At 33.6% G+C, this 15,140-nt stretch overlaps 1 non-coding gene across 1 annotated transcript; it reads left to right on the top strand.

Annotated features, from left to right (window-relative positions):
- Positions 1-6,392: 6,392 nt before the first annotated feature.
- LOC140437943 (U6 spliceosomal RNA) lies at positions 6,393-6,500 on the top strand. The gene has a single exon (XR_011950424.1). It is a non-coding gene; the product is annotated as a U6 spliceosomal RNA (small nuclear RNA).
- Positions 6,501-15,140: the final 8,640 nt, after the last annotated feature.

The following is a 15,140-nucleotide window of genomic DNA, read 5'->3' on the forward strand; positions in this document are numbered from 1 at the left end:
TTTTTTGCCAATTTAATTAAAGTAATTATAAAGAGATGATAAAATTATGTTATTATAATATTTAATCATAAATAAAATTTTGAAGTTGATTTAAGTTTATTGATTTTTGGTACAGTTATACCTAGTTGTTAACATAGATATCCTTTATAAAACAAGTTTTAATTATATTTTTTACACGTAGGTACAGGTTAATTAACTTATACTCCAGAGTTCGATATTTCAGATGTTAAAAAAGATAGGTTATAGTAATGTGTATATTTTTTATTTTACTAAATTTCATTACAACTCATCTAAAATACCATATTGAATTGTAAAACAGATTTTTCTTTATTGTAATTCATTTTGTTTTTATTTCAGTAAAACTGCTTGGAAGTGAGTGACAGTGAATCAGAATAAGCAAATCTACTACTATTTACCTATTCACAGTATTTCCTCTGCAGAAAATTTTTAAATTTCAACGGATTTGCATACAAAAAGAGTGCTTATATTATTAGTATATGTATGAAAACAAAAATAAATATTTCGCCCGAATCCCTAGGAAAAGTAAAGGTTTTAAGCTACTGAAAATATATTTTTTATTTAATTATCACCAAAACAAAACATTAAAAAAAATTAGATCATTTTTTGACCATAATTTCAAAATTAATATGTACGTTAAGCTGTAATAATGGGTTCGAGGTGGTTCGAGCGGTCTTGACTACATCACACTCCTGGTTCAGCTGTCAAATGTCATGCGCAATATCATACATTGTGTATTCATTGTACCATGCATCCAATTATCCTCTTTCACATAAACATTCTGCTTTTATCCATTATGTATAATCTTCTTCTCATTGCGCCGTCTCCTTTCGAAGGTTGGCGATCCAAATGGCAATTGTAGTTTTGGAAACTGCTGTGCGAAAGATCTCTGCGGATGAGCGGTCGAACCGCTTTGTATAATCTACAAAACATTTATCCACTATGATTTACCATGCATTTATTTCTTTTTTCAAAACAGTTTCTTTCTATATTTAAGTGAAAATATCTTATGAAATCTTCACAGTATATTTTGCATAAATATTATTTGCAAAAAAAAACTAGAATATTTTTTGTCAATGAATCTGGTCCACGACGTTTTCAAATCTCAAAAAGTAGGCATCGATACGTCATCGTCATCTTGTACGTAATCTCACATTGATAGAATTCCTTCCAAATTAAGTTTCTTTACAAACACACGCACCTCCAACCAGATTATACTGTACTTTGAAGGTGAATAACGGTAATTTTAATCATCGAGGAACGTACCAAAAGTAACATTCTTCAAAAACTAATTATCTATACCTATATATTTAATAATGATGTACGCCAGCATAAAAATTAGTTTTTGTAAGTAAATTGCATGGCTCTATATTACTAATAACATGCCCATTATTATTTAATATTGAAAAATTAAACTGGTTCTTTTGTAACCGCCAATCAAACATCCATCAATGTTGTGTCAACGAAATTCCTTCTTTTTTAATTTTTGATGGAATTAAGTATTCAATAACGCAATATTAAAAGAGTGTTATGCTCTATATTTATATTATTCGATTTACTTTTCAACACTCAAGAATTTGTTATTAATAACTAATTTACGGATGTTCTGAACCTGTTTTCTTGTAACATATCTAAGAAAAATATTATTTTCATCAAGCCACAATTGATTATAATGAAAATTAGATTTTATATTATGCGACGTTTCGACATTCACTTCGAGCATCCACGAAATGACTTTATTTTTATATTTTTTATTTTTAGATGTTTTTTAGTTTTATGCCAAACTCGCAATTATGTAATAGGGACATCATGTAACAAGGGAATCCCCGAATTTCAAACACTCACTTTACTGACTTGTACATATACAGGGTGAGTCATGAGGAACTTTACATACTTCTACCATATGTAGAGTCCCTCAGGGATATTTCATGTGGCCACTAAAAAATGTCAACTCTTCTTTATTAATTAACAGGGTGATTTGTGTAATTGACCATTTACTTCATTTTACTGTAGTGTTTATACGGCTCATTTGATTTTTTTAATTTTTGCATGATACAGTACACTACTATCAAGCATTCGACTGGTATTAGCTAAACTAAAAAATTCCAGGACTGGCTTTGGAAAAATTAATTTAAGAATTCGTATTAAATATTACACCCTGTATATATTTTTTTTTTCAAATGCAATAAGTGATTTTATGAAATGTTATAAATTTCAAACATTTTAATTGAAATGATAAACTGAGTCACTGCACAACATAAAACAGTAACTACTAACAATAACGAAGAACAATTTAAAAAAAAAACTAAAAATATGTACATAGTTATGATAAACCCATAAATTAGAACTGGAAAAGATGCAATAATAGTAACAAAATAAAAATAATTCAAAATAGATTTTCGAAATGGAACCCTGCAGCCTGTACACATTTCTGTTGCCGAATTGTTAATTGACGTATTGAATTACGGATACTCTGGGGATCGTTTCTAATAGTATTACAACAATGTATAATTCTATCAATTAATTTTTGTCGGTTATTAATATTCACTGCGTAAACTAGTTGCTTCAATCGTCCCCAAATATGGTAATCAACGGGATTGAAATCAGGGGATCTTGAAGGCCACGAAATAGGACCTGCACGTCCTATCCACCTGTTGCCATAAACATTATTGAGATGTTGTCTCACTGGCAGTAAAAAGTGTGGGGGTGCCCCATCATGCTGAAAATACATCTCTCTTAGTTTTTTTTTTAAATTGTTCTTCGTTATTGTTAGTAGTTACTGTTTTATGTTGTGCAGTGACTCAGTTTATCATTTCAATTAAAATGTTTGAAATTTATAACATTTCATAAAATCACTTATTGCATTTGAAAAAAAAAATATATACAGGGTGTAATATTTAATACGAATCCTTAAATTAATTTTTCCAAAGCCAGTCCTGGAATTTTATAGTTTAGCTAATACCAGTCGAATGCTTGATAGTAGTGTACTGTATCATGCAAAAATTAAAAAAATCAAATGAGCCGTATAAACACTACAGTAAAATGAAATAAATGGTCAATTACACAAATCACCCTGTTAATTAATAAAGAAGAGGAGTTGACATTTTTTAGTGGCCACATGATATGCTCCCTGAGGGACTCTACATATGGTAGAAGTATGTAAAGTTCCTCATGACTCACCCTGTATATAAATCTAGTTATATGTCTATAAGCAAACATTGTGATCTAAAATAAGCAAATCAATCTGGTTCTTTTAATATTCTTCATTTCTTTATAGTTCAAAGAGAATTATAGTAAGATTGTCCTTTAAAAGGTAATATTGTTCCTTTCTAATAAACAGCAAAACAGAAATTTCAAGGTAAATGGTTACCGACCATTATAATTTGATTACACAAGTTAATAATTTAGTTTTTATATTAAATATTAGAAAATGATTATTATTAAAACACGTGGAAAAGAAAAAATAATACGTTTGTTCAGTTGTGAGCAATTACCTGAAAATATTTATATTATTACAATAATGGTAAGATTTTATATGATCTTTCTTTAGCAGTGTAATTTCTTGCATACTTTACAAATTCGATATAATATTAAAGGTGTGACTAACTAATAAGAAAAAGAACTACAAATACAAGAAAACCTCACCTTTAGAAACTAATTGCTAAGCAATTGCAAGATGAAATAGAAGATTGTTGTCAAATTTGCTTATGTAAAAAATTATACAAAGATATGCTTCATTCTCCTTTGCAGATTACTGATCAGCAATAACGTCTAAATCATTCTTCTAAGTTTATTAAGGATCCTAGTTTAGAGTCCCTATCAGGACGTCCACGTATCAGGACGAGAGATAGTTCCTAATTTTTGCTAACAGCAATCTTTCTTATTCCATCTAAGATATACATAGTCACAAAAGTAAATACAAAAAGAACAAAGGGAAACACTTACTATTGTTACTGGGCTATAATTTATAACAAAAATAAATTATTACAAATTATCTTTTTAAATGATGAAAGCGATTATTAATAAAAATGTTTATTTTTCTTTTAAAATTTAAACACAAAAGTTACCTGGATTGCACTGGGGTTTTACACAAAAATGCTAAGGGTGGAAACTAGACTTCACTGGAATTTCTGGGGGTAGAACTGGGCTTAAACTCTCCGCCACACGAACAAAAACTGCATATGACACTGCGAATTATTGAGGTTAAAAGTTGGGGCACTGGAACACAAACTTTGGAAACTTTTCTCCTTAAAAAACTGGAACAGGTAAAACTGAACCCAATAGCAAAATGTGGTTATCTTTCAAAATCTTACTTAGACTGCAACTACACATTAAACTGCTACTATTAACTGCCACTACACACTAGATTTCCATGAAAAGGGACGAAGAGCGAGAAAACAATACAAATTCGACGTAGAATTTGGACCTACGCTGAAGCAAACCGCTCTTGACCAGGCCTCAGCAAAAGTGATCCAATTATCTTTTAAATTCATTCGCCCAACTTAGCATAAACAAAACATATAAACTGGAATATTTCTGTCTATTTGCAATGCGCAAAATATTTTACTAGGAAGTTTTTCTACGAGGAAATACACGTCTGTGAAATATAAACAAACTCTAAGATGGTTTATTTTTGACCTCGGCGACGCAAAAAGGAAATAGAAATACACTGAAATTATTCTTCGGTGCTTTAATACATATACGAGGGGATTTTAATATATACCAAGGAATTTACAAATGCTTGACTTTGAATAATTAATAGGTATGTGCATCATGAGGCCACTGTACAATAGGGATGGCGGTTTTTGGCAAAACACCGGTTTTCGGTTATCCCTTTTTTTTTGCTTACGGTTTAACCTGGCGGTTATAACCGGCCAAAAAAAAACCGGTTTTTCCCAAAACCGGTTTTCGCTTTTTTAATCTAATAGGTTACTTGTTTGCACTTTCAGTTTGCTTCTGTATTTATAAAATAAAATAAAATTTGAATTATGGTTTTGTTTGGAATAACTACTTGAGAATAATAATTATGATTGGGAACCAAAATAATACCTAACCTAATCCTAATCACCGTAAAAACCTAATAACTAGTTTTTGGTTTAAAAATAAAAAAACCGGTTATAACCTGGACAAAAAAACAACCGATAAAACCGGTTATTGCGAAGTAAAAAACCGGTTTTCGGTTAAAACCGGTAGGTTTTTCCCATCCCTACTGTACAATGACGTCCAAGAACAGTTCTAGAAAGTCCTGATAATGCACAACAAGGAAATGTAATTGCAAATTTCTTTCTTTTATTCCTCGCAATAACCGAACACTCGTAGTAAAACCTTGTGATACCAGAGATGATTTTGCAGCTATAGTCGCTAGTCTCCGATAATGAGGAGCAACAACAACTCAGGAAGAAGAAGCATATGATTATTGGTTAATATTGTTTGTAAAGAAATATGTAGCGCTGACCCATATTATCTTCAATATAATCCCGGATTTAAATATCTATATTTTAAGATTTCTCTTTAACTGTACCATCATATTCAACCAACCGTCCTTGTTTATTGATCCTTCGGTAAAATAATAACTATTCTTAACACATTTAAATGCCATGTAGAATTAACAAACTGTCTTGAACTTTGCTTTTTAATTATGGATAACCATAATCCGACAATGTAAATTTATATCTGACTAATTTATAGCAGTCCCAGGCTGTAATTACACCAGGACAATGCACACTGTAATAAATTTATTGTTATTTACACTAATGCATTGTATATAGCAATTGAAATTATGGGAGTGTTATATATTCATTTTATAAATTAGAATTTCGCCCTTAATGACGCTTTAGAACACATTATCAATTGTTTTATTGCTGAAAAAGCCAACTTGTTTCGCGTATTTGTTGATTCTTATCACGAGTTTTTATTGTGATTGGTTGAAAAAGGCGACATATTGACCAATAAGATTGTGCAAGCAGGTTACTTTACAAGGTTTTGTTTTTAATGCTTTAGAAGATATTCAGAATTAAATAATATTTTATATGGGATAAATCACAATATTTTGAGTTTTAAGTTCCAATCCGGAAATGGTTTTCAAAAAATTATAAAATAAAAATTATTAATGATCTTAACATGTAAAAGTTTATAAATTATCCCTGAGTTGTAATACCAATTTGGCAGAAACGTGAAATTATCGCTTTATAGCTCCCATACAATTATTAGACTCTTCTAGGATTTCATCAAACTGATCAACGACATCTTTTGGAGATCGGTAAAGTCATCACCGCATTTTTGCCCCAAAGCCTGTTAGTCTTTACATTTCTTGTTTACTTGATAATCTTTTTTATTATTTATTTTTTATTCATTGCATTAACTACTAAGAGTATGTACTCGCTTCGGCGGTACATATACTAAAATTGGAACGATACAGAGAAGATTGGCACGCAAGGATGCGCAAGGATGACACGCAAAATCGTAAAGCGTTCCACATTTTTAAAAATTGCAATAATACCTCCCTTAAGCACTTATCCACGACCCAGCTACTCCAAATAAACCCTGAGTGCCGTTCGCATAAGTTTCGTTTATTTTGCTTGCCCTATCTAAACCCCAATAGTTGTCTGTCCCTAATTTTCAACCCGCTATAATAATACCCTGTATGGTAGGCAAAATAATACGTTACAAAAGTTAACCTTAGAAAACTTCCAGGGGATTTCCGATAACCTTTTTTAACCTTTAACTCGTTATTCCGTACAAACCATAATTTTGGCAAAGCTGTTCGTTCACTTCATACAGTTACTGTACTGTAGACTGGCATGTCATCAGAAACAATAATTCTTTTAGAGTATATTACATCTAAACCAAATAAATTTTACTAATATGCGATAAGTGAGAGTATTCATTGTAAGTGCAAAAGATAAAATCAAGAACCCGTGCTAAATTTTTGTGCAAGAACATTCTGTGAATATATTCAAGCAACAGGGAGAAATCTCTGCAAGTTCAGCGGAGGTCATTCCAAATCATTGGCCGAGGTTTTTTACCCACAAGATAGGACGGCGTCGCGGTCTCCTTGTCTGAATTACGTGACCGAGGTCAAGCTTACGTTGTTTCACAAAGTTAAGCACTTCTTTTTCATGCGTTGTAAAACTTCGACATTGGTGAAATTCTCCTCCTAAGTGCCTTCTCTGTTGAGGTTGGCGATCAATATGGCAAATTTCTCTCTATTCTGGGCTTGATGAATTAATTCATTTTGTCTTGTGTGAGTCCGATCTCTAATGTTTCGTAGCCAAGATTTTTCTTTCGTCCTATATCCCTTTTACCTTCAATCTTGCCTTCTAATATAACCTGGAGCTGCTCAAATTCCATATAGCGCATTATGTGTCCTAGATATGACGTCTTTCTAATTTTGATAGTACTGACCAGATGAGGGCTTTATAGTTCCCGTTATGTGCTTCATTGTTTGGTTTAACTGGGCTTATGACGTTTGTGTGATGACTGTTTAGCCAGACAGGAGCGCAATATTCTGCAGTAGGATATACTAAGGACAGCGCGCTCGTTCTGAGGACCTATGCATTAGACTCCCATGATGTATTTGCTAATTTCTGAATAATGTTATTGCTGGTCTTTATTTTTGCTGTGATTTCCAAATGTTGTTTAAATGTTAGGGTACGATCTAGAGGTACACCGAGGTATTTTGGGTTCGAACTGTGCTTTAGAATGGTTCCATCGCATTCTATGCTTAGTCTGTAATTTGCCTTGTGGTTGTTAAGATGGAAAGCTGTTACTTCAGTCTTCGATGGGTATGGTTATACGCCCCATTTCTTAAAGTATCTGTTAAGAGTGTTTAGATCTGCTTCTATGGTAGTTTCGGCGATTTTTATGTCTTCTTCTTAAGCACCCAGAGCCATGTCACCGACATAAATAAATTGGCGCGAGGTGGTAGTTGCTACATTAGACGTATAAATATTAAAAAGAAGAGGATACATAACTGACCCTTATGGTAAGCCATTTTGCAGGTTTCTGAACTTACTGTTTTTCCCATGTAGTTGTACTTGGAAAAGTCTGTCACTTTTGGTTTATCAAACTGTTGAACGAACGGCATGGTACCACTGGTATATTTTAAATAAAAGACCCTCCTTCCACACTGTGTTGTAGACGCACGTAAAGTCTATGAAAGCTGCTACTGTTTTAAGTTTCTTCTGGAATCCGTTCTCAATAAATGTTGTTAAGGAGAGGACTTGATCGCCACAGCTTCTTCCTGGCATGAATCCAGATTTTTCTTGAGGAATATTTGGCTTTGCATGTTAAAATAATCTCGTTTGGATTATCCTCTCAAATATCTTAGAGCAGACGCTTAAAAGAGCTATTGGTCTGTAGCTCTCAGGTAGTGCATCTTTCTCAGGTTTAGATATTGCGATGATCTTACTTTTTTTGAAGGATTTTGGAAACTTCTGCTTAGTCAATATTTGATTTTAAAATTCAAGAAGCCACTTACTGGTATTTGGACCAATGTGTTTTATAAATTCAGGATAAATGTTGTCAACTCCTGCGGCTTTGCGACATTTAATTAATTTTAGAGTTTCTACAAGACTCTTTCTTCTGGTTCGATAGGCTTCATTATTGGTAGGCTTTGTTGTTGAGCAATTTTGGTTTCTTTCAATTGAAATCTAACTTCTCTTTTATGATTGTTTTTTTCTATTACTGGGTTTGAAAGGTTGGCTATACGTTTGTCTATGTCTTTCGGTTTTGGGGCTGTAGAGTATGCTGTAAATTTCATGATAAATACGAGTTAGCGACCTTTTTTCTGTGCTATTTTTGAATGTTTTAATTCTTGTCCTATAATACTCTTGCCGAATAAATTTGTTTTTGATTTGTGCTTTTATTTTATAATGTAAGTGTCCAGTGTTTTTATAATACCATTTTTTTTAAAAGTGGTGGCGGTATTTGCGATAAAATCTTAATATTTACCCATTTGGGATCGGTTTAATTCACTTATTGACCACACTTGGAGATCCTGCAAAAAATATTCTGGGCATGGATGGGTTTTAAAACTCATAACAATGTATTTAAATAAAATATTTAATTGGCTATTGCGTGAAAGTTAAAGAAGTCCACCTCGTATTAAAATTGTTTATCGACAATTTAAAAGATGGATCCGGTACTGTGTCAATCTAGAGCAATCTATTAATACAATTTCAATAGTTGTTATTATTAGTTGCGCAAGATTACTTTCCCGATTTAATATTATGAAATCCGAACTGACTTTCTAAGGTGCGTTGATAAAATCTCTACAATATACCCGCTTACATTGTCTTTGCGAATTTCCTGGAATCCTATTCATTTATTTATTCTTTTATTTATGATCATCGAGCCAGTTTGTTATGCGATACTCTTTACGGGATTCACAGACATAAAATTCTTCCGTATCGACGGTAAGATCTGAAATATTTACGGTGATCCTTTGTATATATCTGTTTTGGATCGATGGTTTATAATGACAATAAGTTCACACACACGTTCTTATATATTATCTTATTGATACATATTTTATAGACTTTCTCTACTTTGTGGTAATAGACTTCTTGTGACCTTTGAACTATTCTTCGAGATTTACAGCTAATAAGGCGTTGTTTATCATATTTAACTGGAGCAAATGTGAGTAAAAATATCGAAAAATAATCTAAAGGAAAACCAAATACAATAAACTAATTTTCACTAAATTTATTGCCAATTTCACAAGACGAGATCGACAGAAATCTAGTATCAGATATTATTTAAAATCCAATTTCCATGTTTATGTTTATCTTTTTATGACCCAGAAAACAACAATGGATGGCAGAAGAAATACTGGACCTAATGGAACAAAGAAGACAATATAAGGATAAGGCAGGCAAATTAGAAAAGAAACATTACATGTTCAATATGCAAGAGTGGTCGTTATGTTGCTGGTATGTATAATAAGAAAAACACTAATTTTCTAGCAGACAATGCAGGAAAAGTTGTTATTGTTGAACGAGAAATACTTAAAACATAAAGTAACTTTATAACTGAACTTTTCCAAAATGACAGAACAAACATACAGAGCAATATAAATCAAGAAGAACCTTAAATTTTAAAATAAGAGGTTCTTCATGCAATAAAATTAACCGAAACCAAGGAAGCCACTGGACCAGACAACATTCTAACTGAACTCTTAAAAATGATACAAGTGAACCACATCAGTGCTCTATTTAATTTTTTTAATGACGTGTATTATACTACTGTTGAAATAGCTGAGGAAAGTCTGCTTTTATAGCAATTTCGAAGAAGCAGTGGACAACAAGATACGACGAATACAGGTTAATTAGTCAATAGAAGAGCCAGACATTAAAAAAAAGTTCATGCTTTTATCTGTCAAACAGTGGAAAACTTTAAAGAAACCAAGCGATAAGATTTTGTTTAGAAGCTGCTACTTGTGGAGTTAACCAGAACAAAGTATCTTCATCATGTCACGATTCACCACGGCGTTGAAATCATACCCCTACTGACAAAACGCTTTTACCGAGGTAGCCATTGAATTAATATCAAACTGAGGAAGTTGATAAAAACTCTTTTTAAAAGGATATAAACAAGTTTCGTAACTTAATCTGGAAGTTTTTCAAATATGCAGTAAAGATTTTTACCACCACTTTGATCATTTTTTTTATATCTGTCAACAATGACGTTGACGAATAGGTACAAAGGTACCTATCATATCTTTCAAATATTCCTACAATTACCCATTTCATACAAAACGAAGTCAGCTTCCTTAATTTTGGGAAAATACTTCTAAGAATGCAATCTGATGCAATTCAGATATCTGGGCATAGATATATCAAGCTGACATGACTCAGTAAAGGACCTAAGGAGTCAGATCAACAAAGCATCCGCATTGTCGGGATGTCTGCGGGAGATAGTCTGGTCAAATCCGTATAATAGATAGTAAAATTTGAATCTACAAGACTTGCATACGACCGATCATGACATATGGGATAGAAGTGCGCGAAGATACAAACAAAACAAAACAGATGCTAAGGGTTGCCGATATGAAAACCCTAAGAACAATAGTGGGCAAAACAAGAAGAGACAGTGTGAGGAATACAAACGTTAGAGAGCACTGCAAAATTCAAGATATTGTAAGACGGGGAAGGCAGCGTAAAAGGATGTGGTACAGTCATGTAAGACGAATGGATGAGAATAGACTACCAAAAATTGCCCTGAAAACAACCCGCCCGGTTCAAGACCTCCCGGAAGACCACCTAAAAGATGGAGGGATAGTTGGCAATCTACCTCCCAGGAAATTAACCAGAGGCAGCTTCAGAATTAAACCAAGAAATAGAAGAAGAAGGAGAAGACTTCTAAGAAAGAAAACACCAAAGAAGTCAACTGTATTATTTACCTTTACATTCAACGGGATACTCGACTTAACTACTGGCCCAGAAATCCTAAACCACTAGGACACTTTTCTGTTGAAATTAACTTCGGATGCCGATATGATCATCATCATCATTCAGCCTCCAATTATCACGTCCACTGTTGGACATATGCCTCCCTTAAAAGCCTCCATTCTTTGCGATTTTGTGCTTTTTGTTGCCAATTTTTGCTAATACGCCTGATGTCGTCAGCCCAACGTGTCAGCTGATATGATAATCTCTTGAGATTGTTCGGCAGTCATCGGCGTTCGTACAGCATTTCAAAACAAATTGTCTGACACATGCCATTTTTTATCAGTTCTAGTCACGTGCGTCGTCGTTACTGGTATATTAATTACCTGCTTTAGTTGTGAAGTTACGAAAGTTGGTTTGTTTGCTATATTTAGGGCCTATAACACATATTTCATAATAAACTGTAGTAACTAAAGTAATTGTACCAGAACTGCACGCTTTACATAATAATAAGGCTAACAAGGCTTGGTGTCAACAAGATGGAGCACCGGCTCACAATATTCGACTCACATTGCTTGATGAAATATTTAGCGGATAGCTTAGACGGATAGCTATAGCTACTACAGATCCATTTCTCTGGTCACCAAGATCTTGTTGTCAGCGGTAGATTACCATATTTGAAAAGGTGTTAAAAATAAGGTGTTCTCTGAACCTCTCACTACTGAGGACGCTATAATAAATAAAGGCTTTCAAGTTCTTAACGAAATAGATAAAGAATCAATATCAAGAGCTACTAATGAAACTTTGATTAAAAGAGTTCATAAATGATTGGATGTTGATGGGTAACATTTTAAACATTTATTACATTAATAAGCTAGTACCTATTTTCGTCGATAGCATATTTTTAATTGTTCAATGTTTACCTTACAATATTCTTCTTCTTCTTGCTTCTTGTATGTAGGCTTTAAAGCCTGTTTCTTCTTCAATATAAGCCTCCTAAATTGTTTAAACTATCGCACCATGTTTTAAACGTCACCCATCCATTTATGTCTTCTATATTGCATGCTATTCTTATGTCTTCGCTTCTCTCCCCATCCAACAGACTTTTCCCTGATATTCGTCGGTGTATTTTTATCTGTTGTTTCTAGTAGTCATCTCGTTTTAGATGTTTCAGGTCTTGTCTCCGTCGTGTATGTTTGTTAATATAGGTCTAATTGCTGCTTTAGAGATTCTTGTTTTTGTGTCTTGTCTTAGATGTTTGTTTTTCCAGATTGTGTCATTAAGAGATCTCGCCGCTTTACTTGCTTTTAAGCTTTGTTGTCGTACTTCTTCTTCAACATCTCCATAACTAGTTATATTTATTTCTGGATATCTAAACTTTGATTCCTGCTCTATTATTTTTTCCTCAATTTCGATTTTACATCGTAGTGGGTATTTAGATTTTGTCATACATTTGGTTTTTTCTGCTGATATTATCATATTGTATTTCTTGGCTTTTGTATTGAAGATGTGTGTTAATCTTTGGAGCTCGTCCATTATTATATTAAAGAGAAGTGGGCTTAACGAGTCACCCTGTCTGACTCCGCTTTGCACTGGTATACACTGTGTTATTTTTCCATTTATCTTTAGCTGTATTCAATTATGGAAGTAGATGTTTTCGATGGTTTCTATAATATTGATTGGTATGTTTCTTTTATACAGTAGGTAAGATGTCTTCGACTTGGATGCGATCGAAAGCCTTCGTCAGGTCTATAAAACATAGGTATGCTGGTTTATTGTACTCGATAGCCTTTTCTGTAATTTATCTTAGTACAAATACGGCATGCATGCAGGATCTTCCGGACCTAAATCCTTGTTGTTCATCTGATAAAGTTGTTAGTTTACTGATTTTGTTGGTTAGGACTTTCGTGGTAAGCTTAAGTGCAATTTGTAGTAGATTTATACCTCTATAATTGTTGGGGTCTTGTTTATCTCCGTTCTTGAATATTGGTATCATTATGCTGTTTCTCCGTGCGTCATCTACAATATGAAAGTTGTAAATTAACACAACATAGCCTACGAAAAAAAATTTTTTTTGACAAAAATGTATAAAGTTAATTTATTTGAAAACTGCAGAAGATAGGTATAGGCAATACTAATACAGATCAATTGTGGAAAACATATTTTTCTAAAATAATGAATCACATACAGGGTGTCCCATTTGAAAAAAAGGAATTAGACAAAAAGTTAGGATGCCAGTTTTATGCCAATTTTGACAGCACCCTGTATAATAAAAAAGGGAACTTTACACTGTAAACGATAATGCTGTTTCTGTTTATTAAGTTCATAAAAAATTTAAACCTATATTTAAATTACATTAGAAGATGTTGAACTTTATATACATGATAGAAAACTGTAATTTTCATATTAAAACCATTTTAACTCAAATAGGTATAGGGAAGTATTAAGTGGGCAACATTCTATTCACACAATTTACTCCACAAGCCGGAGTACACCAGGGCTCAATTCTTGCTACAATATTTATACACAGTATATAATAGTGACATCAAACGCCCGTAGCATAGTTCGGAAACCCTCTGTATGCGGATGAAACTGCACTCCTCACGTCAGGGCCACACAGAGAGCGTAGACAATTGCCTATATTCGAAAGAACACAAAACTACTTAGACCGAGTTATCAAGTGGTGCAGTAAATGGAGAGTGACCATAAACGCTTAAACCACAACTAATCTTATTCAAATCCTCCAATTGTCACGATATTCATGGCCGGATAACTCTGTTAGGAGAGGACCTTATTCTCAGAAACTCGGTTTCTTATTTGGGAGTTCATTTTAGTAGGACTCCCAACTGGAAAACCGACATTCAAGATACCCTAGACAGGGTGAGAAAGAGGTTTAAACTCCTGGGAGTGCTAGCCGGTAAAATGGGCAGGACGCCATCTAAAACATTATTGCACACCTACAAAACCTTTATAAGACCGATAATCGAATACAAGGCATGCGTCTACGCATCACTTAACATATACCAAATTAACACCATTATGGCCACCGAAAGGAAAATCCTTAGATTCTGCATGACGAAGTGCAGTCATTACCCTTCAGCACACATGTATCAGCTAGCTAATCTGACACCGATTAAGGACAGAATACTATTCTCAGCAGGAGGTATCACATCACAGGCTCGAACAACCGAGCCAAAAATACTAAAGACTCCATGCAATCGCCGAGGGCAAATAGCAGGGTTCCTAAAAGAAAAGTTCCGTTCCCTCCAGCTAAACTTCTACACAACACTGGACACGAACTTCCTGATGCGTATTTTGATATTCTAGAATCATTCCCCATCAAAAACGCTGATTAAGAGCCGTTCTTAATATGGCTGGTAACCCCTGAAGTACCTCCTTCGACTTGTTTGGTCTTCTTCACCAAGAATTCTTCTTGTACGCTTTATCCTAAAATATCATCCATGTTACACACGCCACCCTCTGAACCCCAGCTTTTTAGCAATCCACTACATATCCACATGCATCCATTATCACGTTTGCCACGCCCCCATTACTACGCAAAAAAAAGGAGTACCTCTTCCTTGAAGAGGCGATAGCCTAAACAAGGTAGAAACTCTGAATCGAAGTATTAACAAAAAATGTTCAGAATAATGTGAATATTTCTAAAATTAAAAAATATACAGGATGTCCTATTAAAAAACTAAGTTACAAGCAACTTGGTATAACCCACAGACC

The sequence above is a fragment of the Diabrotica undecimpunctata genome, chromosome 3 (assembly GCF_040954645.1).
Source record: "Diabrotica undecimpunctata isolate CICGRU chromosome 3, icDiaUnde3, whole genome shotgun sequence".
Lineage (NCBI taxonomy): Eukaryota > Metazoa > Arthropoda > Insecta > Coleoptera > Chrysomelidae > Diabrotica > Diabrotica undecimpunctata.